This window comes from Ceratina calcarata, unplaced genomic scaffold (assembly GCF_001652005.2).
Source record: "Ceratina calcarata isolate Rehan_Ccalc_2016 unplaced genomic scaffold, ASM165200v1 scaffold81, whole genome shotgun sequence".
Lineage (NCBI taxonomy): Eukaryota > Metazoa > Arthropoda > Insecta > Hymenoptera > Apidae > Ceratina > Ceratina calcarata.
The window spans coordinates 332,484-359,071 of NW_017179422.1; the positions used below are offsets into that span (position 1 = coordinate 332,484).

General features: G+C 39.9%; 1 protein-coding gene across 7 annotated transcripts in view; it reads right to left on the minus strand.

Annotated features, from left to right (window-relative positions):
* The window catches only part of LOC108631090 (uncharacterized), a 98,668-nt gene that overhangs the window by 56,183 nt on the left and 15,897 nt on the right, over nucleotides 1–26,588 (minus strand). For 4 of the 7 annotated variants that reach the window (XM_018034791.2, XM_018034794.2, XM_018034790.2 and 1 more), the window contains exon 2: nucleotides 6,357–6,496. The exons of the other annotated variants lie outside the window; for them this stretch is intronic. The gene's annotated coding sequence lies outside the window, so the exon portion shown is untranslated. The remainder of the gene's footprint in view (nucleotides 1–6,356; nucleotides 6,497–26,588) is intronic. 7 annotated transcript variants of the gene reach the window in all.

Genomic DNA, 26,588 nt, shown 5'->3' on the forward strand with positions numbered 1-26,588 from the left:
GAAATTAGAGGTATAAAAACTTTTATTTGAAGCATTTTTCGAAATTTTGAAAAAAAAATTTTCGTCAGCGTCAATACTTAATTTGATATAAAAAACGTGTAGAACTGAATGATCTAGTACTATAGTTTCCGATCCTTAATCATCCTCGGATTATTTAAAATTTTCATCCAGTATGCATCAAATGAGGATACGCGAATTTATTACGTTGATTATAGTCATGAAAAGTGGTGTTTACTCGGGATTGCAGATCAGCTCGAGGCCGCCTTTAAAGCTGATGAAGTTGAAAACGGGCACGTAGTCACGCTCGGAGATCTGGCAATAAATTCTGAACGGTTGCTCATCGCAGATCGTCCCGACCTGTTCGCAAATATCGTGTCGCGACCAAAGGAAAATTTATTAATGTTCCAGAGACAAATGTAGCTCAGAATTCTCTATGCTCGTCGGCGCACGAATTGGTTCAAAGGATATAAGAGGAAAGAGAGGAGCTATTGTAAATGCATAAAAACCACGTTCCACGATTGATCGACTTCGATTACGAACCGGAAAGCTTCTTTGATTGACGTTAATTAATCTGATACGCATGGCCAATCGGGAGGATCGTAACGTTTGACGCTAACAGATCGTACGATTCGCAAGCATGAATAAAAATAGAGAAAGAAGGAAAAAACTAATCCCATTAACGAGTCGTAGGGCTTTTATGTTTCCCAGCTGCGTACAAACTTCCTACTTTTGTTTAACGTCTCTATGTGTGCATCCACATTGAAATAAATTGGTGCCGTTCCCTCGTAAATAGACAATTTTCTATTTATGAAACGATTTAAAGGCGACGCGGTCAGAAGCTTTAATGGAACCAGCCGAGGTATCGTGATTAATATTAAGTAGATTAAACATTGAATGCGCATTAAATTAAATTGCCTTCGATCAATCGTGGACATAGCACCGTAATATCTTCCGAAACACGGGTCTCGATCACTCTCACAGTTAGTTTGAATAATTAACGGATCGAGGGGGCGATGGAAACTCTTCTTTCGATGAGCTCGTGAAATTCTATGCTATCTCAGGCGACAAGGAATATATTTTTAGCAGAAGAATTAATTTCCTTTTTACTTATTCTTTGCAGGAAATGAAGTCTTTCTAAGTTTATCAGAAAGGTAAAACCGTTTCCCTTTTCGTAGTAAGCTGTCCTTTTAGAAGACATTGAATATTTCATTGAGTTCGCGTATCATAGATATTTCGGTGCTATATTGGGAATTAAAAGGTAAGAAATAGTATGATACATCTGCGAAAAGGTCGGAGATGTTTGGGTGGTACTGGTTCTTCAAGGTTATCGTCGTTCTCTCTATGGCCAAACTGGGATTTCGCACGATGGTCACCTTAAGTTCCAAAAATGGGTGTTGCAACATGATTCCACTCCGTACAAATTTTCTTCACCGAAACCCGGGATTTCTTTTTCCTTTTTTATAAGACATACTTTTGAATTTTCACTAACAACCGAAAACGTTAACATTTACTAATCAGCCATTTTGAGAACGAAGCGAAATTGCCGCGAAACCTCGTGTGTTTTGCTGTTTTATATTTTATCAAAAGTTTTTTTACGTCTCCCTTCCGAGCAATCCGAGGATTTTCGAAATCCCGCAGACTTCTATGTTTTATACGACGCAACGACGAAGTCCCAGCCCGAGGGTCTAACTCTAAAGCCTGGTCAGCCAAATAAAGGACTATTGATTCTCCGTTACGATTTCGAGAGGGTCGCGACAATCCTACATAACTCATGTCTTTTCCCTCCAGGAATATCGTCGTACCCCGTCGTTGATGACCACACAGAAATACGCTGAACAGGATTCGAACGTTTTGTAGCGCAGACAACGCTTCCCCTGGGGTAATCGGATCTTCTGATAAATCGTCTTTCGATTCGCACAGCGAAAAGATATCTCTTTGGACCTTTCGATCCACGTACATAATGGCACATTTCCGCAATAGGAAAAAAACAACAGATGGAAAATTGCGACTTTAAAGATTCGTGCTGAGTACGGTCACAAATAGTTTACGGCGTTAAATGTGAATTCGGAGTTTGAATTTCGAAATCAAAGGAATTAGGAAGCAACGCTCTGGAAAATCCCTTAACTGCGCCCATTTATCTTGGAGGGTGTACTGTTTCAAATATGTTCCGGTGTTTAGCTAACTGCCTGGAAAACACTAACGAAATACGGATATTCTCTATGATCGAGTAAATACGATTAAATAGTATTTCAGAATACGTTTAAATTTAATAAGACACTGAATTTATGAAATTCTTTTAATTACATAATAAATGCACGATAGAAAGCAAAGATATAATGCTATGGAAAGATCGTAACGTTTTGTTCGAGGAACACTGGAAATCGATTTACCCTGTTTTAAACATTTAATCGACTCGATCGCGGCATTCCGTAACCGCTTCGTAAATAATTATCGTGACAGAATTGTTCCCTGGTGGTGAAGCTTCCTATCGAGGCATCTTGCCGCGTGCTGTTGCTTCCTGTTCTCGTGGAAATTGAAAATTAAAACGGACCAGGCTAAGTCTGCCGCAGATAGTTTACCTCACATCAAGACACATTCTCTGCTTTTAGTGAAAATTGCTTGGAAATTATAACGTTAAGAAATTACCACTTGTGCTTTAATATAATGCAGGATGAACAGATTTCGTTGTAGAGGATTATACGTGTAGGTACTAAAAGTATTTCACGAGTTTTTATATACGCTGTGAAGGTTTTTTTACTTTGTTGATGATTCGGAGCGCTTGATGCAAAAGCCGGTTTGAATGAACCACGAGTATTCTTCGATAAAACTCGGTGTTTATTTCCATCCGACAATAGCATGAATCAAATACGGCATTATTGAGAAACTTGTCAAAAATACCGATTTACGAAAATGAATAATGAAATGTATATGATAATAAAATTTCCAATTCACTCTATGCTTCCATTGTCTTGTAATTAAAGTTTCACGCACAGAATGTGTGAGTGAGGTCATGGAGAAATAACACTTTATAAAATGAGTACATCGTATTTATCCAGTATTGTCACGACTACAGCTATAAAACTAATGTTGAATGTATAAACTAATGTAAAAATTTTGCAACACTTTAACTTAATTCAATGAACGCGTCGATGATCTGCATGCTAAAAATGGCAGAGGCGTGGCTCTCTTGTGCTTTCTTGCGCGGAACGCAATATTTTTCGTGTGCCGATCCGACAACTGAACGCGTTCGTCGCTCCCACTCTACAAGGGACTTAATTGCGTCCGTTGCAAATATTTGCATTTCAAGTGGCTTCTGCTTGCCTGCATAATGTTTGACACAGCGGCAGCTACCGGGATGGGCCTAGTTGCCGGAGAACGTTCACAAGCACCATAAGAGGCCACTCTTCCATACAGTATGTAAGTCCATGTCGTTGTACATATACATATATGTATACACGTGCAGCGACAAACTGACGCGTTCAATTTCAGCACGCATTTTTCTCTGATTACAGGAACGCTTTGCAAACCCTTCCCTATTTACAACTCACTAACTGGTCCAAATCGAATTTTTCACTGTTCAACTGTGTTCTCATTCACCTTTCGCTTGATAATACATATTTGAAATATTACACTCCGTGAGTCAAGCCAATTGTTCCATTTCGATGTACCAACAACGAACTCGCTATTGATTTTAGGTTCATTTTTTTATTATAACTTTTTTATAAAGCGCTTGTAGGCCATTGTTTAATTACCATTTTTTCTTTTTTTTTACCTACTGGTGCAGTTTGATCGTTTAATCCGGGGACACCCTATATAATATGTTCCCAATTGACACATTTTACGATAAAACACGTTGAACGCGTTCGTCAAATTTTTCCTGCGATGTATAGGTTTAGTCATTTGCGTATGTAGGTGCTGCCTAGTATGAAACATGCAGGTAGAAAATGTATCAAAAATCAGTTTCCCAGAAAATAACGTAACAGAGCAATCTCGTGGAATTCAAACACCAAAGAGATTCCAACATCAAACAAGGTATGTCGCGTTTGAAATCCAACCGGCTTTTATCCCATTTATCTGGTTATTTCGAGTAGGAAGTGGACAAGGGCATTCATGTTCGATGGAAAGTTTGTACCGTGATTAATTGGCCCGCATCATGCTCAGGGACCGTGGAGTAAATTCAGTTGCATTGGCTTTCAAAAAAATTTATTCTGCGTCGTTGAGAAAGGGTTTCACGTACGGCGCATAGCACGACGCGCCTCCATAACCAATTTCCTGAGGGTGGGCGAATAACTGCGTACATCCACGGTTGTATATACGCGGGAGCTCTAAAGTCGTTTTAACGACGTACCCTTGTCGAGAAAGCCTTGCCAATACCGACCAACAACATGGCAAACGAAACTATAGTTCGAGGTATAACCGAGAGAAATGCATTTGTAGCTAAAAAGAATCGGTGAAGTTTCATGCTTCAAATTCCGATTAATTCATACTTACTTCCGGTTCTAGAGATATCGTCGTGGAAGGACGATTGTAAATTTTATATACGCAAAGATCCTATCCCTTTCTTATTAAAAATCCAAGAACTTTAATTACTTATAAGTTGTTAGCAGCGGGGGTATCTCTCATTTCCAATACTGTTTGGTTTATCACGATCTGATTCCGGAAATAACGTCACGTAAACACAATCGCAATTTTTTTTAAGACCGTTGTCGCTCTCTTTCTCATACGTCTCGGACCTCTCGCTCGAACACTGACCCAGTTAGTGACCTGTCCCAACCCACACCAAACGTCTAGACACCTGCTACGCGGGTCTAGGAAATAAGCATTTGCTTCTAGCAATGGTAGTGGGATGGAATTCCGCGCTTGGATTCTACAAGGCATTTAAGATGTTTCTCTCAAAATTCTCAAGTCAAGTGAATGTGCATACTAAGAATTTTCAAAATTTTACGTAAAAATATGTAAATGTATTGTAAGACTGACTAACTTTGATTAATAAATGAATAAAAACGAATTTTGGCATTCTTATTTCACGATCCTTGACGAGTGTTGTTATAGTTTGGAATATTGGAATGAAATAAAACACTCTGTTCTTCTATGTATCAGAATCTCAGAAGAGGAATTTAAAAACTACTATTAACAATTTTATACGTTTACTTCTTAACAGTTTAATAATATTGCAAATTATAATATGGATATTTAAAAGTACCTATGTAACTTTCGGACATTCCTCAATTACATTGCTTAAGACTTATCTATATGCGTACATTATTATTTAAAAGACGAGGAGGAATTCATGTACAACGATGTTTCATCTGTTGCACGCTAAAGATTAATGTCAGGTGACGACGAGAAGATCTTGTTTGCAATTTCTTGCCCCACGGGTTCGTCGAAATCTCAGAGCCTGAAATGCTCTCGTTCAATTTATGTGCATACACACTTATATACGTCACAAGCAAGGACCGTGACGTTAGGAAATTTCTTGTCTACGGATTACTTCTGAGACTAGCAACATGATCAATAATGGGAAAGTTTTCGCTCATAATTAATCGCACGATCACCAGTAATAAGAAATATTATTTCAATTACTATTATTGAGAATAAGCGCGTGACTCTTCAACTAAATTAATAATATTAGTAATTATAGTTTTTAATTTGGAATTTGTATATTTATGTGCAAACTCATGAATTATGTTGTTCACCAACAGTATTCCGCTCTCGGGGAATTTCCAACTCCCTACATTATACCAAACGCATCATAACAATGTCGCTAATACAGCAAGCAAAACGACGCAAGTTTGTCGGAGTGGAGAGTCAGGAATTTCCCAGTATCAAAATTTAATAACTATTCCTGTGAGATGCTCTTCCGCGATACGCGAGTCGGATGGTACGGGTCAACTCTTCGAGGGTTACTTCATTGAACTTCCAAAATTAATCCGAGTTAACTAAGGAACGAGTCTGTTTCTGCTTAAACGTACTTGAAATAGCCATTGCCAACGAACCTCGAAAGCTTTCCAGAATCTCCGGAACATGCTTCCTCAATCCCGTTTTCACGTAATAAAATTAGTATAATATTTTATAATATCATTATGTATATATTAGACTGAAAAAGTATTTACATGGAATAAAGTGAATGTGATTAAAACTTCCTATCGTAATATTCCTTCTCCTCGGAGAATTTTAATCAAATAAAACAGAAAGCTATTATTATTAATTAATGCAATCAAAACTTTGCATCTTAATCAATTTTCTTTCTCGCGAGCGAGATTTCTAAATTTGCAATAATGGATTCGTAAGAGGTCAGCACGGCAAATTCAGGATCAAAGAATGAACTTTCGGCATTCTGACGGAAAGAGACTTACCTTGACCCAGAATTTCTGTTTAAGTTTCCACGGTTATTCAATCACACCCTCCCGTCGTTCAGGACCCGGCTCACTCGCTTTCTTTTCTCTGTCTGCAGCGGTCCCGAGATCGCCTTATCACGGCAGTGCTCAACCGGTCCCTGTAAGAGACCAAAACAGCCCCTATCAATCTTCGCCTGCGGTATACCTCGTTAAACGACAATTGCGCGTTTTAAGGTTAAGTGGAAACCAGGGACGCAGCGTTTGCCAATGGTTTACTAAACGCAGCCTCGCTTTGAATGACCCTCTGCTTGCGCGTGAAATGGCACATACTCGAACAATGCTAATTCCTCGCGTCTTTACTTAATTAGCCGCCTATTAAGACGAATACTAAATACTAGACTTCCTTATTCTGCGGTACTGGTAAACAATTTTCGTTGCGTGATAACGCGAAGATTTTGATGAACTTTATAAAATCATGCAGGCAATTTAAAAGGATTAATCAGCATATTTAAAAGGAATGTTTGTAGTTTATTTTTTTAATTATAATAACTCGTTCATTCTATTTCTTTTTTCATTTCAATGAAAGATAAAAGTTCTTCATTCTGTTCATGATATGTACATATCATGTGTACGAATCTCATGCTCATCTTTAATTCTTTTTTGCGGCAAAAGAATCGGTTCAGACGAGAGGCACGGAGGTGAAAATGAGGGCAATTTGAAGTGAGTTTGCTTATAAGAGAGTTGAGACGGAGGAGAAGTAGACGGGGTCGAGGACTGACGAGACGGAAAGGAAAAAGGAGATGCGAGAGTTGAAAAAGGAAAAAGAAAAGTGAGAAGAAAGCACAGGATGAGCTGCTTTATTATGGTTTGACGGGAAAATTTATTTGCCGTCTCTTTCATCTATCTCACCTATGATGAAAGTACGGAGAAGAAATCTGTTAGCTCAAAGAAGCTCTGGGAGCTTAAAGAAGATGCGAAACGAAAATACAATATCTTCATAGAGAAAGAAACATTGAAATTTGTAATAAATTATTGAACTTCGATTTTTTAACAAAAAGATTTTGGCGTTTTTCTACAATCTGTCGCATGTGAAACAAAATTTGATGAGATTCGAGTACATTATGGAAGATAATTAGTGTTCAATGTCACAAATTTAATTATAGTCAGAGACGGACATCAATTTTCTTGGGATGAAGCTAGTTTACCAGAGGAATTTGTTCTGTTTTCCGGATAAGGGATTACGGGAAGAAATGTGGACGGATTATTTTAAGACGTACAACATCAACTTGCGGAAAGTTTCCTGGGCGACTTAAAACACATTCTGGCATCTTAAATGATTGTACAACCTTAAAAACGATTTATTTTTCCCCATTGGAAACTACATTTCAAATGCACGTTTCTTGAACGATTCTTGATCCTCTCATCCATTTTGTACCGAGAATCCCGATAGCATTCTTGGTGGTACAGATAGTTTATCATAATCGAACTCGCGAAAACTGGTACCAGCCTCTCGTTTCCTATCTCGGCATCCTCCGTGAAACTTCTTCGTTTCAATCCGCAAGTTTCGAGATATTCCAATCAATTTCCCGAACGCGAAATTGCTAAGCGGCGAACTTTCACTGCCGGGAAAGTTTTCGTGCGAGTGGCTACAGTGATTCGCGGAGAACTTTCAGTCGGAGAAATTAAGCTCCTTCAGAATTACTAATTATAACCCTCTCATATCGCCGTGGAATTTCACTTCGTCTTATTATATTTCTTTACCATCTTAAATTCCATTTTATTCATTTAAAATTCATTTGATACAATCAATTTAATATGGAACAACGTACCGAAATTATTTAAAAAAAAATAGGTGCTTCATTTCTGCGAGTGATAATTTCGAGCCAGATGAGAACACTATATTGCGGACCCCAACATAATGATGCCTGAGATATCACGGTCGCTAGTATAATTATGGGTTGCACTAATTGTAAGCTGTGTAAATGATATATTAATATCCATCTTCATCCGGTACCCGCGTATACATACTCTCTGCATTGCAGTATTGTGTAATCATTCACCGGTTTCTCGGCGAAGATTAAATCTGGCCGTGTCGCTTAATTATGTTTGATCTCGCTAATTTAAACCCAGCAGCGAATCGAGCTGGATATACGTACACGTATAAATGTAGGTGCATGCGCCGACTGACCTCTGGCTACCTCTTAATTAATAAATCCATACGCGATGACTTCATCAGCCATGTGATCGATTAATTAACATGAGAAGACAATGAGAAAGCTGTTTCGTACCGAAATATAGCACTACGAAATTTAATATATGGGTCGTAATTAACCCATTCATGTCTCATATCCGAGAAGACCGTAACATCAAAATAACGTAAATAAGGGCTAGTCATCTAAGTCCGAAAGATTATTAAAAAATTATTCAAAGTTTTTTAAGAAAAAATATAATATTCTAGACGATATCTATAACGAACATCATATTTATATAATGTATATAACATTACTCACTGAAATGTGTATTGTATACGTGTAGATAAAATTTGTCCAGAATTTCCCAGTATTCTATTCGTTCCTTTTTATTCGAGGAAGCAAACGACAAAAGTAACAGGAAACTGGCCGAAGCAGTTTCCTAAACGTCCTCGTTCGCAATTCAGGGGGACGAGCGATCGTCGAAACGAGAATGAGGTAGGCCCGGGGTACACAATAAAAGCGGCGCGACGCCTACTCGCCGAGAGTAGTAAACCTTTGACGATATTGAATCGAATGGGCAGGGGCAAAAGGGAGCCAACCGTAAAACCATCGATAAGCTTCTCGACCTACAGTTCTGACGAGATGCTGCTTCTACGATGCGAAACTTTTATGTTACGTGTTGTCCGAATTGTCAGTCGCCGAATCCGTGATACGATGCTGAGTCTCAAAGGGGTGTAAGCATCCCCAGCTTTTAACAGCGAAGTTAATAAAATGGGAATGAAATTTATTATGAAATTTATCGACGTAGTAATTTAAGATACCACAGAAATATTATGATTATTAAGTAGAACATGTAAAAAATTAATAATATTAAAAATGCAAATTATATTTATAGCAACTTCATGCTTCCAATTTATGATAAGAAAAATTGTTAGGGTATTTATATTTATTTCATTCAAGACAATTTTGATAATAATTGACATAAAAAGGGATGAGAGATAAATTATCTTGCTATTTTGACCATCAAACTTCTTCATCACTTGATCGAACAAATAATTGATAATACGAAGTAGATTAGAGGGTTTTACTAAAACCGATTTAGGTTGCCAGTTGACAAGCTTGCAATGACTGATCGATGTTACAAGTTGCTACTATCCTCGTCGTTTCTCTCTGTCACGGCTATTGTTCACGAACTAATTAGATTGTCCTTGAAATGAATCCCGAAATTCGTTTAGCTCTAGTGAATCTAGCCCCCGAACAAACACCGATTATTATTGTCTATCCTGGAAGTTCCGACAACTGGAATGTAATTAACAAGAACCGCTAATTCATGGTTGGCTTGAGACACGTCTAACTGAATGGACTTCAGAGCTAGATTCTCCGTTATGTTAATGAGACACGTGTTGGTGAAATTTTTGAAACAAACTTTGTCGTAGTTAATAAAGAGATAATCTCGTTGCTTTTTATACTGTGTTAGCCACGAGGTGAAATAAGAATAGAGACAAGTGTTCATGATTATGTTTGCGTCGAACAATGATGTGATGAAGTGGCAGATTGCGTAGTAAACTCGATTCCGACATCACGCCCTTCCCTCTAGAGACGTTAATGAATTGCGGGAGCAGAAGCTTCCCTTAATCTTGGCGAAGATCCTCACCGACAGTTCTACATTAGTAACGCGTCACTCAGCGAAATACCCCTAAAATCACGGTCGTTCGTCGCTCCACTCGAACCCGAATTTCGAAGTTAAAATCCTTTACATCAATTAAGTCTCGTAAACCTTAACCCCGTAGATTTTTTTAATCATGATTATTTGTCATTTACAATACACGAAAATAGCGGGCCGACCACGCCGATACTCGTACTCCGTGTGTTTTTATTCTCTTCGGAGCAATTCCTTGCACGATCGTGCAACAAAAAAGAAGAGGAGGCCGGTTAATCGATAAAGATTAATCGGCCGGAAGAGGTGGGCAGAAGTATCCGCGAGTGAAGACACACAATCGACGGAAGAGCTTTTGCCTGGTCGACAAGAAAAAGTTGCCGTACGACGCGACGCGACGCGCGGCGCGGGACCATGTTTGGAACGATAAAAGCTTCCAGCTCAACGACGTAGTGGGATACCTCGCCCGCGTCTTTCAACACTTCCGCCACACATGTCCGACAACTTCGCACTTAGTTTCGCACTTTAACAGACCCCACGCGTTCCTTCCGTTCCACGCGCTTCTCCAACTTTTCCCATCCGCGCTGTTAGTAGGTATAGTAAGTGTAATATGACCGGCCGGGCCCTTCTCATCCTTTTGTGTACCATGTCTCACGATAGACGTGCGCGTATTTCCGTGCAACCGCGGCTGATCGATTCGGATAGTTCGTGGCCCGGTAAAAATTGTCGAAATTTCCGCGTAACTCCCTTTATGGATGCTATCGAACAATTTATCCTCACCGTGGGAACCAACTACCTAGCCACCATTTTATCGACAGAGCCAACGCCACTCACCACCAAATAGTTACTACAATTTTCTTCTCCGTCACGGTGGGAAATTCATTTTCAGCTTTGCGCGGTTCGACGGCAATAAATTCACTGTCGCTTTACGGTCTTTCATGAAGGTATTAAAAGATTTCGTGTCCCTACCATTTTTCAAAGCATTATAGAATATCCTCGTCCTTGTTAAGATATAACACAGTTCGTTCACTGGATTTTTAAATAATTATATGTGCAACGCGTAGTTCTTTCAAAAGTAAACGGGAATTGAGAAAGTAAGCTAATCGGGTTAACATGGACATCAAACGTAATCGCGAATGTCTACTCTGCTCTGATGTATCATTCGTATTTGAATAAAGCCGGACAAGCATCGGTAAGGATTACGATAATATTTGCCCGACAAATGATCCTCGGCGAGGCACGCGGCACGGGAACAAATAAAATTGTTTCGCGGGCAAACAATTCGTTGGAAAAGTTCCTCGTTTAATAGAAGGGAGAAATCGTGCTCCTCGTCCACAGGGTGAAACTGGCGTCGTTAATAATTCCTCTCTCGTAGCTGGGCTGCGTGACACGCGAAAGCCTGGTTCGCCGTGAGGGCCCAATTAATTACGGTGATTAATCATTTTATCTCGCTCTGACCGGTTCGCTTTCTCCGCTCTTTTCGCGCGCAATTCACCCCGCGGCTCGGTTAGAAATAAATGAACCGCTAATTGATTCCTAATGCGCGCTGGTCTAGCTGCACACTATGGGTTTTCTGCTCTCCCGCTCCGTCTCATACGTTTGATCAAACGCGTAGCCAATTTCGTTTAATACTCCAATAACGGGAAGCATTTAGGCAGAATTGCAAGTAGAAAAAAGTATAACAAGTCAGGCGTGGTATCACATTATTCTTTAGAATTTATTCTTTGATATTAATGGTGACCAAGCTACTACAATTCAGCCAAGCTACATTCGTTAATTCGAAGCGATAAATTTAATTCAATTATACCTCCTGGTATAATATTTTCCAGTAGAGAAATGTATTCATTTTAACGATACACGAAAAACGAGAGGCGCTTCATTCGAAATGCATTACGTCGATTCCATCAATCTCGTGTCCCCTATATCGATACGTAGTTTCGAGCGAAGTTATTCATAGATTGCATTTACGCAGCCGCCGCGCCGTGCCGTCAGCTACAGTTCTCTTTGCGATTTCTCTCGTAAACGAATCTCTTGTGGAAGGTAGAGAAAAGGAATCGTGGGAGAAATTTATTCTCCTTAAATCGAGGCTCGCATAATGCTAAAATCGAGATCGAATTTACCGGCCGATTAAATTACTAGCGAGCTGTTGTAAAGCAATGGAAATTTTTATTCAATTTAACGTTGGGAGAGTTACCCAGAATAAAGGAGAGGAAAAAATAAATGACACGATGCGAAAAACAAGATAGCTCGCAAGCTATGGATGTAACGTGATATCTCGATAACAAGCGAGGCGAAGGTAAAAGCGAGTAACTTGTATCCGGGTAAACATTTTACGGAAAAATTCTCTGTAAGTTTTGGTTCCGAATAAAGGTAGGAATAGTAGAAAGGTGAAAAAGTAGAAAGTCTATTTCGTATGCAAAGGGAAAGAATAGCTAAAACAATTGAATAGGAACAGCAGTGACAGAAAGGATTTTAATTGAATTGGAAGTGAAAAAGAAAAGCAAAAGTCAGACGCAGAATTATACTGAGAGCAGGGGAAAACTAGGTGAACGAGAAATCGATCTCGACTCCCAGGCCGCAAAAGTGTGATCACCGAAATGGCTGGTAATAATTCCGTAATTACTATTAGAGAGTGTCTTGCAATGGGAGTTAGGTGCCAGGATAGTCACGACGGAGCGAAAGGATGATTGTGCATCTGCATTCGCGAATCCCTCTGGGAAATGTATAGTTGCCAGAATAGGCGTAAAATAATACCATATCGCGTTAGACCTCCCTGTCAAACAGACGAAACTATCGTATTCTCTGCGCTGCGTTGTGTCCTCTGTTTCTCCGTTGTCGAGACGTTATTTCGCTTCCAGATACCTTTCTTAAAAATTTCATTTTTCGTTACTAAACACGAGAAGAACTCTTAGTTTATTTTCCATTCCCTACGGTTTCCCCTATTTTCCTCAATGTCGTTTCTCTACGTTCTCTTCCAAGGATGTCGTAGCAATTGCAATTTTTATTGCATCGTAAATATTTCTGTGCATGCTGGTAATCGATCAGTCTCCTTGCCTCCGTAAATGTAACGAACGTTTTCCGTTTCCGACCATAGAGCTTGTCTCTTACTGCTTATATTCCAATACTGAAAGAAATTGCAATTTATTTCTGACATGATTGTATTTGTTCTGACTTGTTTATGCTTTCTGTGTTCAATATTTAACTTATAGAATTAGATACTGACGTGTACTCCCGCTTCTGGCAATCTTTTACAAACATTTTTCGTTGTAGTACACTATATGATGCACTGCATCACATTTTCAATAAAGATATTCCAAATCAGTGGTGCATTTTGAAATCAATTTGCATCAACAAACCAGAAAATTGCACGACGCACAGACAACGGGATTAATAAAGAAGAAACATGTGACAGAATATGTATAGATTAACAAATGAGTATCGATCCGGCGGTTTCCAAAGCGTGTAATATTCGTTAGCGAACCATCACGGCGTCGTACATACAGAGGGAAAATCATTGTTCCCTGACCGACATTTTAGTTGGAAAATTTCTCTGGGGAATAGCCTTGCACCCTTGATAAAATGCACTTTACCTAAGTGCATGCATATAAGTCTTCCGGTGCAAATTCGTGGCCAAATTGCACACCGCTCCTCGGACTCGATATTTATAGCCGAATTATGCGAAACCCATTCATACTTTCGTTCTAGTCGAGGGCTTTTGTCTGGCCCTGACTATCGATACTCGAATCAACCGCAGAATGATCTTTTATCACAGAAATATTCGGACTTTTCAAACGGAAAACCTTCTATCCTCATTGTGAAAAGTTTAACACATTTAATATCGGACGGTGAAATACGTGTCTAATTTTTTTGTAGGTAAAGACTGAGATAGTATCATGTTACATCTTAATATTATATAATTCAGAAAAAACTATTTAAAAAACTGTATACTTGATAAAATTGTAATTATCTCCTAATTAAACGGATTAATAAATTCTTGCTCGGCAAAGACGAAGGAAATGCGCACATTTAGTTTTATTACATTCGTGCAGATTCAGTACCGCAAATGTAAAGAAACTGATTGTGAGTACTTAGGAAGTTGTTATAGTAAAACTGGAATAGCCAATTGTGAGACAGATTGAGAATTGGTAAGAAAATTGTCTCGCGTTTCATCCGTCCGTTCTTCTCGCACGGACAAATAGAAAAAATGCCATTGGCGGCGACTGTAATAGATGTAATATCGAGAATAGTGCTACCGCTGGCTCCATTTCCCCGGAATAAAATTCCCATAACGCCGTAACGACGGTATTAAAGCCAAAGCGAGACAATTCCAACTATCCACAATTTTCAATGCGATACCGGAGTCAACGAGGCACAGGGTTTCTATTCCCTAAATTCTTGCGGACGATAAGGGAGCCTCGCCTTGCCCATGCATGTACGTCCTGTGTTTTTCCGTGCTGCGTCGTACAGTTTGTGTGTTCCAATCGGACGAAAGGTCCTCGGAAAAATCGAAATTCGAGCGAAGAAACAAAGGAACAAATCTAGGAGGAACAAGTTCCCTGAGAAACTTAGTAACTGTTCCAGGTTCGACTCAAACTTTCTTCGAGTCGGCGACAAACGGGTGCGAAGATTGCAGAGAGTTTCTTCGTCCTTCACGCGTGTTGATTTCCACGGTACACGCGAATCACCAGGATTTTTCTAGGTAATAGTTTTTGGTGCACGAACTTTTGCTGTAGAACGTTTCACAGTGGAAAATTATTATCCGAACCGTAAACCGAGGCAAGAACGAACGGAAATTAAATTCGCCGGTTTTATCGCTGCACGATTCTGATTCTGATTGAATAAAATAATTGATTTTGTCACACATGACGGACTCATTTAATTGGTCAAACGATAGATTGAATTTCTTCCGATTTAAATTTACAATTCCCGTTTTGTGAATGGATTTCACGCTGGAAATGAATATAATTGACTCCCGTTACGTAACGAGTACACATCTACACGAAGAAATTGGAACAGTGAACAAAATCTATTCAGAAGTTACTCAATTAAGTACATTCAATTAGGAATTAATATAAATTGATATTTTTTATTTTATTACATGCTGTCATACATCTATGTGTCTTGTTATTCTATCCAATAACTATGGATGTATCTTGAAATTTAATCTACAACTAATTTTTCTAAAGATAAATAACAGCTTATACATAAAAAAAACTTGATTCACTACTTTTTAACAAAGCACTGTCTATTTAAAAGCACGTGTCTTACAACGTCAATACGAATTAAGTTCAGTAATGAGAAATCATATCAGAAGTTCGTTCTTTCTATCCAGTTAGAAAGACGGATTCGAGATTGTTTGAGAAGATGATCAGCAAGGTGATACGAGTAATGGAAGCTAATCCAGGATACGTCGAACAGACAGGGCTCGGATTAATATTAGTAACACGAAATTTCTTGGCCACGATTCGAGACGCTCTATGAATCAGTTACGCTTCACGGGCTCGTTTCAATTAAAGGGTGTTTGGCCAAGTTTCTAATTCTGTTTCATCCAATTCTCATCAATAAAATTGCCCCAGATGTTCTTATTGCCTAGCCGCGAAAATTAGAATAAATAAACGTTCAATTGTAAGAGCACTTTTCTTCTTAATATCATAAAATTCATATTTCTATAAAAAAATATCATAGGAATCGATGCTACATGACTCTGTAAGTGATCCATGGATTAGATAAAGTCTATTTGCATTTATAACCATTTTATATTTGTTTCATTCTCTTTTATATAATCGAGTATGGCACTTATGCGACGACTGAAGTCGTGAATCGATGAGAAAACTCGATCGAGTGAATGGTGATTCGGAATTCCTCTTCCGCCAGAGCGGGTACTTGGAATTTCTTAATTAAATGTCCGTAGTTAAATACAAATCATGAGAAAAGTGCTCGGGTCCTTGTATCTAATCTATAAGTTCCAAGAAAGATAGAAACGCTTCTTTGAAAAAATTCAACTCAAGGTTACATAAAGCAAATATTCAATCTAAGAAAACTGACCTAACTTCTTATTCTAATAAACACATTTTGTAATGACAATTTGTAATTCTTAAGTAAAAATTCAAAGCAAATGGAAGGAAGTTATATAAAATCATTTTTTGATTGATGTTCCATAATGAGATAGGCTGGTTACTTTGGAACATCAAGAAATTATGAAAATTACTTTTTCTTACGTCGGATCTTTTTTTCTTCTTTGATTTCGTCGCAATCAAGCGACCAAGGAACCCGTTGCACCGGTGCCTCAATTTAACTGATGATCGAGGGGGTTCTGTGGATTTGCTTCATTATACTCCCACGAGAATGTCAAAGTGATTCGCAGCGTCGTCACGAATGCAAGGAAATGGAAGAAAGGAGATGAGATAGCTATCACTGATCGAGATATCGCCTCGCTTTGATGCAAAAGCAAGTGAAATCTGGTCTACCGTCACATAAAGCACTTGCTCTAATTGCGTCACGTAGAGCAATTTGTGTTGTACGAATGGTATCTAATAATTTTTTTTAATTACATAAATTTTAATTAAATAAATTATCCTTATCTTCATCGTAATAATCTTTAATGAGATACAAAAGAGTAGAAATGTGTAGAGCTCAAAGCATGAAATGATCATTTCGATTTTCACCTGACTGTACGATTGAATTGCTTAGTAGTTTGGGACAAGAAATAGTAAAAAAATTAAAATTGTTCGGAGCATGCAAAAGTCAGAGGTAACTTGATAATAACAAAAAGGTCTTGAAGTTACAAAAATCTTGTGTCGTGGCCATTTCTTACGCTGAGCTGTTCAATTCATCTTGATAAAAATGTTCCATTTCAAATGTCTAGTTGGATAATGAAAAACACATTTAAGGCGTTAAGTGTACGTGACACAAATATGGTGACTGAGTACACAATGTTGCTTAAACAAAGTGCTAATGAATACTTCTATGGGTTCTAGCAATTTGATCGATTGCTCGTCAGCGAAATTCAATTACCACGGATGAGCCGTAATCGCGAGCATTCGGAATTGTCGAGGCAGCGCACGTCGAACGGCTGCGAACGCAGCCACGATAATGACGAACGTGCCGCGCGCTACGTTATTATTTGTCACGAAGTAATTGCCTGTGGCCGTTCTTGTTTCGAAGCTTACCGCATTCGCGCAGGAAATCAATTTCTGGCCACCGCAATCGGCGGAATGTTTTGAAAGGGGGCTGCCGAGTCAAGCGCCACGGCGCACGACAAATTCGACCGCTTTATGATCGAGTTTCCCTCCGAATTGCTCGTTAATGTTATCACAATCGATGCCGCTACCACCGCCTTCGTTAAACCGACCGCTAATCGCCTTCATTTGTCACGCAAATAAATGCGCAACATGCACGCACCGAACACTATTCCGCGTTGTACAGGAGCAATTCATCTCCTGCCTGACGCATGACTGACCTGTTCTACTTGATCACCGTGGTTCGATCTGAACATTACTGCTGTCGCGTAAGCAATATTGCGCCTACAGGATGTATACATATAGAATCTGTCAAAGAGTTGCATGAAAAATTAGAAAAGGTACTTAAAAATTTCTGATAGTTTATCATCAATCAAAATTAGGAACAGTAAATGCGTGATAACGAAGTTCGCTAATCATGTGAGAGACAATCATCTTTTTCAACTAGTTCCAGCAAAAAAATCGTATACACAACGAGAGTAACGGGGTTTTCTCGAGACCAGGGATTTTCATGCTAAAACATAGGGGGCAACACCGATACCCAGAAACAGAGAGTGAGAGCGTGTCTTTACATAACTAAACCCGACCAATGGATTTACTTTGAGCTTATTCAGCCCCTTGATCTTCCTGCAAGATGGCCGTGTATATTCGTGGCACGTACGTGGAACACGGAAAGGAAAGAAAGAGGATGTTCTTCGGGCACCGATGCGGAGAGAACGTTGGGATCGAGTTGATCCGGATCCTCTCGAGGATGCCTCAAAGTCGGGCACAATCGAATGCCGCTTCCTCGCCGTCGCGTCACCTTTTCTCGTTTGCTCGGCTTTCCTTTGTTCATCGTGCGCCGCGACACGCATAATCGATTCTATCGTCGGCACACGACGGGCATCGCATCGTAACCGAAATCTTTTGGGGATGCGAGACGTCCATTGCGAATATCGACTTCCCTCTTGCCTTCGTTCCAAACAGGATGTCTTATCTTGAGAATGTAATTGATCCAAGCATTACGAGCCAAGTTTATCCGCTTGTACTACTGAATTCGGAACGATAGGAGTTACAGGGAAGAATGAAAAGGAGGCCGGTATCGATTTCTTTTGAATAAAGATTAGTAGGCAAATATTCAGATTTGGTACGAATGTGAACCTCCTACGACTACCTCCTCGTGTTTGTAGTTCATGTAGATCTATCTTTAAGTTTAACTACGAATATCGAACCGGAGTACTTCAACTTTTTGAATAAAAATCATTAATGCAATGATCGAGCGTGTCTGATGACGAAATATCAAATCCACTGGAAACAGCTGTTAATCATTTTAACTGAAGTCTAACGGCAGACTGCTGTATTTGATCGGTCACGAAACCAGAATTCTCTGTCATAGGAAAATGACAAATCGAATTGAGCCGTCCTGCATGCGATTATACGATCTCTAGAGACGTTTTGTCGCTTTTATCCAGCATCCTTAACGATTTTCTGTCGGACCACGTGCGTCGGGCGTGGCTCTAGGATGGTCGGCCGTGGGTATTTGAATTTATCGGCCAATACCGGAGACTGCTTTGCCGACTGACAATGGATTATTGCGGGTTTGTATTCCAAAGACGAACCTTTGAACCAAAGAAGTCCGAATTCAGAGACTAACATTGCGAGACTCTCTCCGCCATAATATACATACATACATACATACATACATAAATAATGTGGCAGCTACATGGCTGTTTCTATTTAACTTTTCTCATTTACTCACACATTTTAATTTTTTTCTCATTTACTCTCGTTTACAGAAAATTTCTTCCACGAGAGAAAAAATACTTAGTCCTTTGAAGAGTGACAAATATTTTACGAAGAAGTTAATATTTGAGAAGTAAAGAAGAAATGTGAGAAAACAGAAGCAACTGGGATACACCGAGAGACGAGGGAAAAGTAAATTCTCAGTGTCTGATTTGACTTATAAATCAACAGATTTAGGAAGTGAAATGATACTATCATTTCCTTCGGTTATTAGATGTTTGAAAATTATACCGAGAAATGCATTAAGATAAAGTTTCATTAATTTCATAGCCGTTAATACGGTCCCCAGTTTAATTCCGAATCTCCCTTCTCGCCGATTAGTCTGGATTAAGAAGACTTTCCCGTTTCTTTTCTCCCACTCTCGCCGGCAATACAATAAAACTCCATTCATTTGCGTTCCGTTAATCCAGGACGTCGCTTAATTCAGTCGACTTCGCATTTAGTTCGTATCAACGAGCTTCCATCTCATCCATTATTACAACTATTCGTTCTCAACAAATTTATTACAATATTAATATTATACATTAATTACGTATCATCTTCATCGTGATCGACGTGTCTGACAATAATATATTTTATTATTGGCTGTCAATTAATCGATCCAAGGGGCTGACGGTTAAAAAAACAACAGATCGAGTGTAGAACTTTCGGTAGAAGCCAATTCGCCGTGTTCGCCGTCGAAAACTCCGTCGCGAATACACCGGTGGAAAAAGTTTTTCCACGGCCAAACACTTAGAACGCGCGCGAGCCCGTCGAGAGTTGAATACCGGATGCGGAACTTTCACCACATTTCTTCCGCTAATGCCGCGACCCGGGGTTGGAATAAGGTCGACCGAGGGATAAGACCAGGAATAAAGCGAACTTCCGTCGGATTGTCGAAAGCCTTGAGCCAAAAACCACGTAGCCATCGAACTCGGCCGGCCGAATTATCCAGCCGCCATCGTGCGGTCGAATTAAAATTCTGCCACGAACGGAACGTGTTCAGATAAAATGGGATCCTCGGATCCCGTTTCACAGGACTCGACCATTTTCTTTTGTATTTTCATTGCTTCACGTACGTTTAAACAAGATGCTCCGGGTTATACAACGCAACCAACCCGTCCCGCGCTTTTGCCGTGTGCTTTAAAAATAGAGGACGGAGGCCAGAAAGGACTAGAATTTACATGGTTATCGGATTCTCCTAAGCGGCGAATTGTTCTCTTTGGAGCTTAGGTATTCGACGTTCAACCCATGTTCGCCCAGTCTAATTAGAATTTCTAATTAAACGGGGCAGGTTTTCTCACAAATAATTAGTGAAGAAATGCAGACGGATGAAAGTTCGCTTAAAAGTACATAAATGGTTTTCACCGCAAAAGTAAAATATAATACGAGAATATCACAAATACGATCAGAAGGTATCATTGTTCGAAGAACTCTAGAAAAAATATAGAAATTCCGTATGAAAAGATTTCCCTTCGCAGCATAAAATGTGAATTATCCTTCGGTGCAGAAGATTGCACTTTGCATGCAAGAATCTCGCGCTCGGTGCACGATAAACGTGACGCAGCAATATGGAATAACGGCGTTTCCTCTTCTTCTTTCACGTTCCCGTCCCTCTGGCGCGACGTTACCAAACGGAACACACTGGCGAACGTAAGTACACGGTTTGTCCGAAAACTTTCACGAATAATACCTTCTTCAGGAATATTTGATGGTTGCATATAAAATAATAAATTTCCATTAATTTAAAACTCCCCAGTCGTACAATTAAAAATAACATTCAAAAGAATTCATTTCATATAAATTCAGCGCTCAAGCTTTTAGCTCTAAATATTCGCTCTTATTAAATTCTGAATTCAATTGACGTATATTCAATTACTTTCAAATAAATGCGTATGCTTCGAAAAGCCAATTTCGATAATAGTCCTTGTTCTTTTTTGTTCGTCGATGCAAACGATTTTTCCGCTGTTCGTCGAATCAACGGCTCGTCGACGAAGTTATCCAGCCTACGGGATATTACCTGCGTCGTCGTCGTCGTCGTCGTCGTCGTCGACGCGAGGATTTGAACTTTAAGTAGCATCTTTCAAAGCGCCCTCGAGGAAAGAAATCCGCGACGAGACCCGCGAAGAAGTATCAATATCCTCTTACGGATACGGCATGCATCTTTAATATCCTTCACCCCGTTAGAGTACTCGGAATATTCCCTAGGACTTCTGCAATTCTTATTCGAGAGAGGTGTATGGCATATCCGCTGCGAGCGATCGCCCGAGTGGAATTGCGAATTTTATCCAACCGATACATGAACATTACCTCCCTATCTGACCTTTTCAGAAGCTTTATCATACATTTTTCATTTGTTAGATAGATGTCCATTAAAAAATAGACACAGGTATTAAATATCGAATCAGACACAGGTATTAAATATCGAAGAAACATCAATATTATTCAATTTTCGTCATTTATAATGTTCGGAATTTAATTTATTCGTGCCATCAGTTAAACGTCAAACGCGGGATTAATCGAGACCGATCAGCGGTTTTCCTCGATTCTCCTCGAGATATTCATACAAAATAACTGCGATAATTGATGTAGAACAGGCAAAGGAACAATTGGACCCCTTCCTCGAAAGGTCCAGTAAACCTTTGTCCAGTGGCGATCACTGGCGTTCTGATATAGAAGAAGAGTGGAGAACGAACGGGGTTAAAAGTAAAAAGTGGGATTCCCAGGAATCGATCTCGGCGTCAAAAGAACGCGACCGGAGAAAGAGACAAGCCACTAAAGAAAACGAATGACTCGAGGTTGATAAAACTGACCCTCAACCACAACAGGTCCAAACGATAGAGATTTGCAATGGAAATGGAGCTGCCACGATCCTCCCGTCGACGCTACGTTATCTGCCACGTTAGCAACTAAAACATAGCGACCTCCGTAATGGCACGATCACGCTCGCAAAATATAAATCTCTGGATTACTCTTTTGCGTACGTTCTTTTGCTGCTAGTTATCAAGACACTCAACCGAATTGCCCGAGCGTTTCGCAATCAGTAATCTGCACTTTTTACTATAATTACTGTATTATGAAGGTAAGCATATTATTCCGTCCACATAGAAGCAGTATATTTGCACTTAAAATATATTTTAATCTTTTATTTTCATTTTATTCTCTCTACAAAATTGAGGCGGTTCTGTTTTATACAAACTATACGAGATTACTTTCACGGTATGAAAAGAAATTATAAATTTCACATTACTTAGCCAATACTGTTATTCCGAATACAATAAGTCATTCTGTTAATAAAAAAAAGCTAGATTATTCCTCGTTTTTTATGTTAGATTTATGTTATTTTATGTCAGAGGAAATGTGAGATAACATTTTTTAATATCATTGAAGGTAAAGCGAGTTCGAGTAAACAGAGAATAACTTTATGACACTGTTTCGTACGTCTAATTAAAAATGAACGGGACGCGAAGCAGGAAACGAAACAGGATTTTCCCCTCCGTCGCTCGACAAACGAATGGGAAGATGCATAAGCGACCAAGTACGCCGACAATGCGGAAAACTGGGGACATCCGCGTAACCCAGATACACGAGCAAACAGAGGGGAAGAGATAGACGGCGATACAAGAGGGCGGAACCGTAGCTGGAAAGGCATCTCATTAAATTTTTGAAGATACTCGAAACACTGATGAGACACGCGGTGCTGGGGCATTTAAATAATCACGGGGAACACGAAGATGAAATAACGAAACCGGAGTAGGAGAACGGGAAGGGGTTCCTTTTATCCCGAGACAACCAACTTCCGCATGTTTGCATTCGCGTGAAAGTTTCCAGTCTCCTTTCCACGAGAGCCTTTCAGAGGTTCCTCCTCTTTCTCCCTCTCCTACAGAGAATTCGCTTTCTTCCGTCTTTTTGCCGGTACTCACGTTGCGCGGTACGAACGGAACGGTGGGAGAGAGCAAGGGGAGAAAGTGAGCGTGAAAATGCAAAAGAGTGCTCGAGAATGGTAAACGCGCGGAATGCTATAAGGGACATAATTTTCAGCACGGTTGAGAAAGAAAGTCGGGGGATAGGAGGAAGAACAAGGCGAATAGGAAAACAGGTAAACGAAGACTAAACCTGGAGAGACGCGTATTTCAAAAAACGTGCCCCCTTCTCTTTTTTCTTTCAGAATTTCATTAAGGTAACACAAGGGAGTGTAACTTTGCAATGTAAATTGACAGTACAAGATTCGGCGAAATATATTCAGTTTCCTCGCTACCGAGTTTTTCCAACAGACTACGTATACATACATTCGAACGATTCATTCCAAAAATTTTCCAAACTCGGCGCGCGACATTAATGTTAATTAAATTGCGTCAGTCTCACGGCGTTTGTGTACGGCATGCATCACGCAAACACGGGCGACAGCCGTCGTTTGAGGCGTAATATCAAAGTAGCGGACACGAAATAAAGTTAGGCGGAGGCTCGGAAAACGAAGAGAGAATTTATCATGGAGAATCGGCGAAGCGGAGTACGCCCGTCTTTGTTCAGTCCTCGAGAGGCTTCATCGAGGCAACGACGACGTCGCGTCGGTTGCGAGATCGAAATCCGAACGCTATGAGAAAATAGATAATGGAAGATCCTAGACGTGAGGAAAACCCGACGATAATTCCAGGCTCTCAGGATCGAGTCCATTTTTGTCCGACTTTCTGCTTCGTTCGAAGCGAGGATCGAACGAAATGACTGTTCCTCGGGGATCCACTAAAGAGGCTTCCTACCTCTAAGACACACGGTTTGTGAATTATTCACAAGCCTAATGGGAGAATAATAGCTTGCTGAGCCTACGGTCGAAGCGTCAAGACTATTAGAATCCATTTTGCTAAGATGTAGCCTTCCTGAAACTTCTTCTCCCAGCTTAAAAAACTTTTAGAATTTTCTCTTTGAAAATATATTAAATAAAAACCAACAAAAATTGTTTCTTATAATTTTTATTAAAGAATTATTTTTTATAGGTCTTACTCTTGACCGAGTATAAACTTCTTTACCCCAACTTTTGAAGTTATTTTCAAAGCTGAAACCGGCTCGAGAGAAGTAACAGTTTATTACTTCTCGTAATAAAGTTAAATAATAATAAAATAATTAAATAATACCTATGTATTATGTATGTACATATATCAATGATCGCGAGACTAAAATTTTTTCGTCGCAACATAATTACTGTGCACATTTTTATTTGAACTCGGTCAGTTGTCGGGTTGATTCCCCAGGCGATGCAGGGGAGCGAGCCAGTACTCGGGTCTATGGTAAATCGCCTGTGACGAGCATACACACTGTTTCCCCAGTATTTGCGACGTACACAATGAAGCATTTAGATACGAGACGAAATGGGGTTGCAGAGAGCTGCACGCACGATCTAACGAAGTGACTCATGGGAGGTGCGCGTCGGCCGGTTTCAAATGGACCGAAGAGATGCCGTAGCATCCCTCTGAGTAACGATTCTGGCATCTGCTTTATGCAACGAGAGTTAATTCATGCCCTGGCATTCTGTCTGACGGAGCCAGATGGGTCCCAGTGTACGTGTTTTCCACACACGCGCGCACCCCACATATAAGGATCGATCTGATGGAGCCTGCCAGACGTACGGAAGCATTCGACTCCCGACACTTTGCACATTTTTTATGTAAAGCTTTACGTCACCAAGTCATCGGGAAAAGTTTTTGCTCGTAGACATAATATATATGGAGGGAAAGGTCTTTTTCAGTAGCGATACTAAGGGACGATTTGACAAATTGACTTGAATTTTTTAACAATTTCTTACGTGTTTTGATGTTAATAAAACAGGATCTCGTATTTTTCGTACTTCTTAAAACAGATTAAAAAAATGTTCGTTTTACATGAAACCGTTTTAAGATAGTTTCGGGACTATTTAACATTAAGAATTTAACATTAGAACTACGAAACCCGTCAGATTGGGAAGCCTTTAATGAAGAAATGCGTATATAAAAAAAAGTCCGTAGTTCTAGTGTTAAAAAACTGTTTTAGGTCGACGCGCAATGTCGAGGAACGTTTCAACACGGGTTGCCATGCCAGTGGCATTGCTGGTTGTTTCTAAGTATAATGACGGTAGCTCGCTACGGTTTGCCTAGCCACTGCATTGCCCGTAGCGTTGCTCTTTGTTCCGCTATGTTGTCCGAAGCCTTATGCATTGTTCCGTTACGTGTCCGACGCAATACTGACCCGTACTACTGCGTGCGGTTTCAATTTCGCTAAGGCGACGATTCCCGTTTACTACCCGCCATATTAATCGAGCAAACTCTCATACAGCCGCATTAGCATTACGACTACACTGGTAATAATGAGTAGAGCAAGCTGATTTTTATCGTACTTTTATTCCTGAATGAGAAGAATGGAGTATAGAGATTTGACAAAACATGGAAATGATCACGGACTACAATAGAGAATAATTTTCAATCAAGCTCAAACGGTGGATCGTACAGTGGGTTTTATGCTTGTGAAACAATACGTGTACCGTGTTTGCAGGACGTGCATTCGGTAGCAATGAACCCCGAATTCTGTTGGTTTTATTTCAGAACAGTCGGCTAATTTCCTGCAACAAAGGACGAAAATTTCGAGCCGTCCGAACGACACTAGAAAATTCACGCGCGAGATATTCGACGAGGTGATACCAAAAAAGTCATGTAAACCATCTTCCGAAGTACATCCACACAAAGCCGACATTTTTTTTTTTTAACTCGATGCTGTTGCAGATTTAAAAGTAACAGGGGAACGTGTCTGCGTTTTATGATCGATATGAAATCGAATAACGTTATTCCGCGGAGAGCGATCGCGGGAGACAATGTTTACGACATTGAACACGGATTCCTCGTGATAGGTGAAAGAAAGAATGGGGGACAGCTTATTCAAGGAAACGATACAAAGAAACCGGAATACGAATGGCCAGGGCTCGAGAGACAAGACGAAATTGATTTTTCTCTCTGGTTCGCTCGGTTGTGATTCAAAACAGAGCAGACTCCAGAGCAAATAACCCTGAAAAACCCGATAGCTGACGGCCAGGAAAAATAGATGACGTACCGCCGCCGGAGAAGAAAGCTGCGACCGTGCAAAATCTATTTATGTATAACCGATACTCCCGACCGACGTGCACCACACACACGCATCCCAGCAAAGTTGAAGCTCGCGTAGACGCGAGACGCCTCGACACGTCGATCCGTCGATATGTTTGTATAACCTGCTCTATTTTTCACAGATTTCAACTGTGAATTGTTAATTGATCGCAAGCTGAGGACCGAATCTGTTCGATGAATCGTACAAAGGAAATTAGTGCCGAGAATATACTCTATTTCTTGATAATTCATACGTCACATGTAAGTTTGCGTGCAAATCACGCGTAAACTTTCGCCAT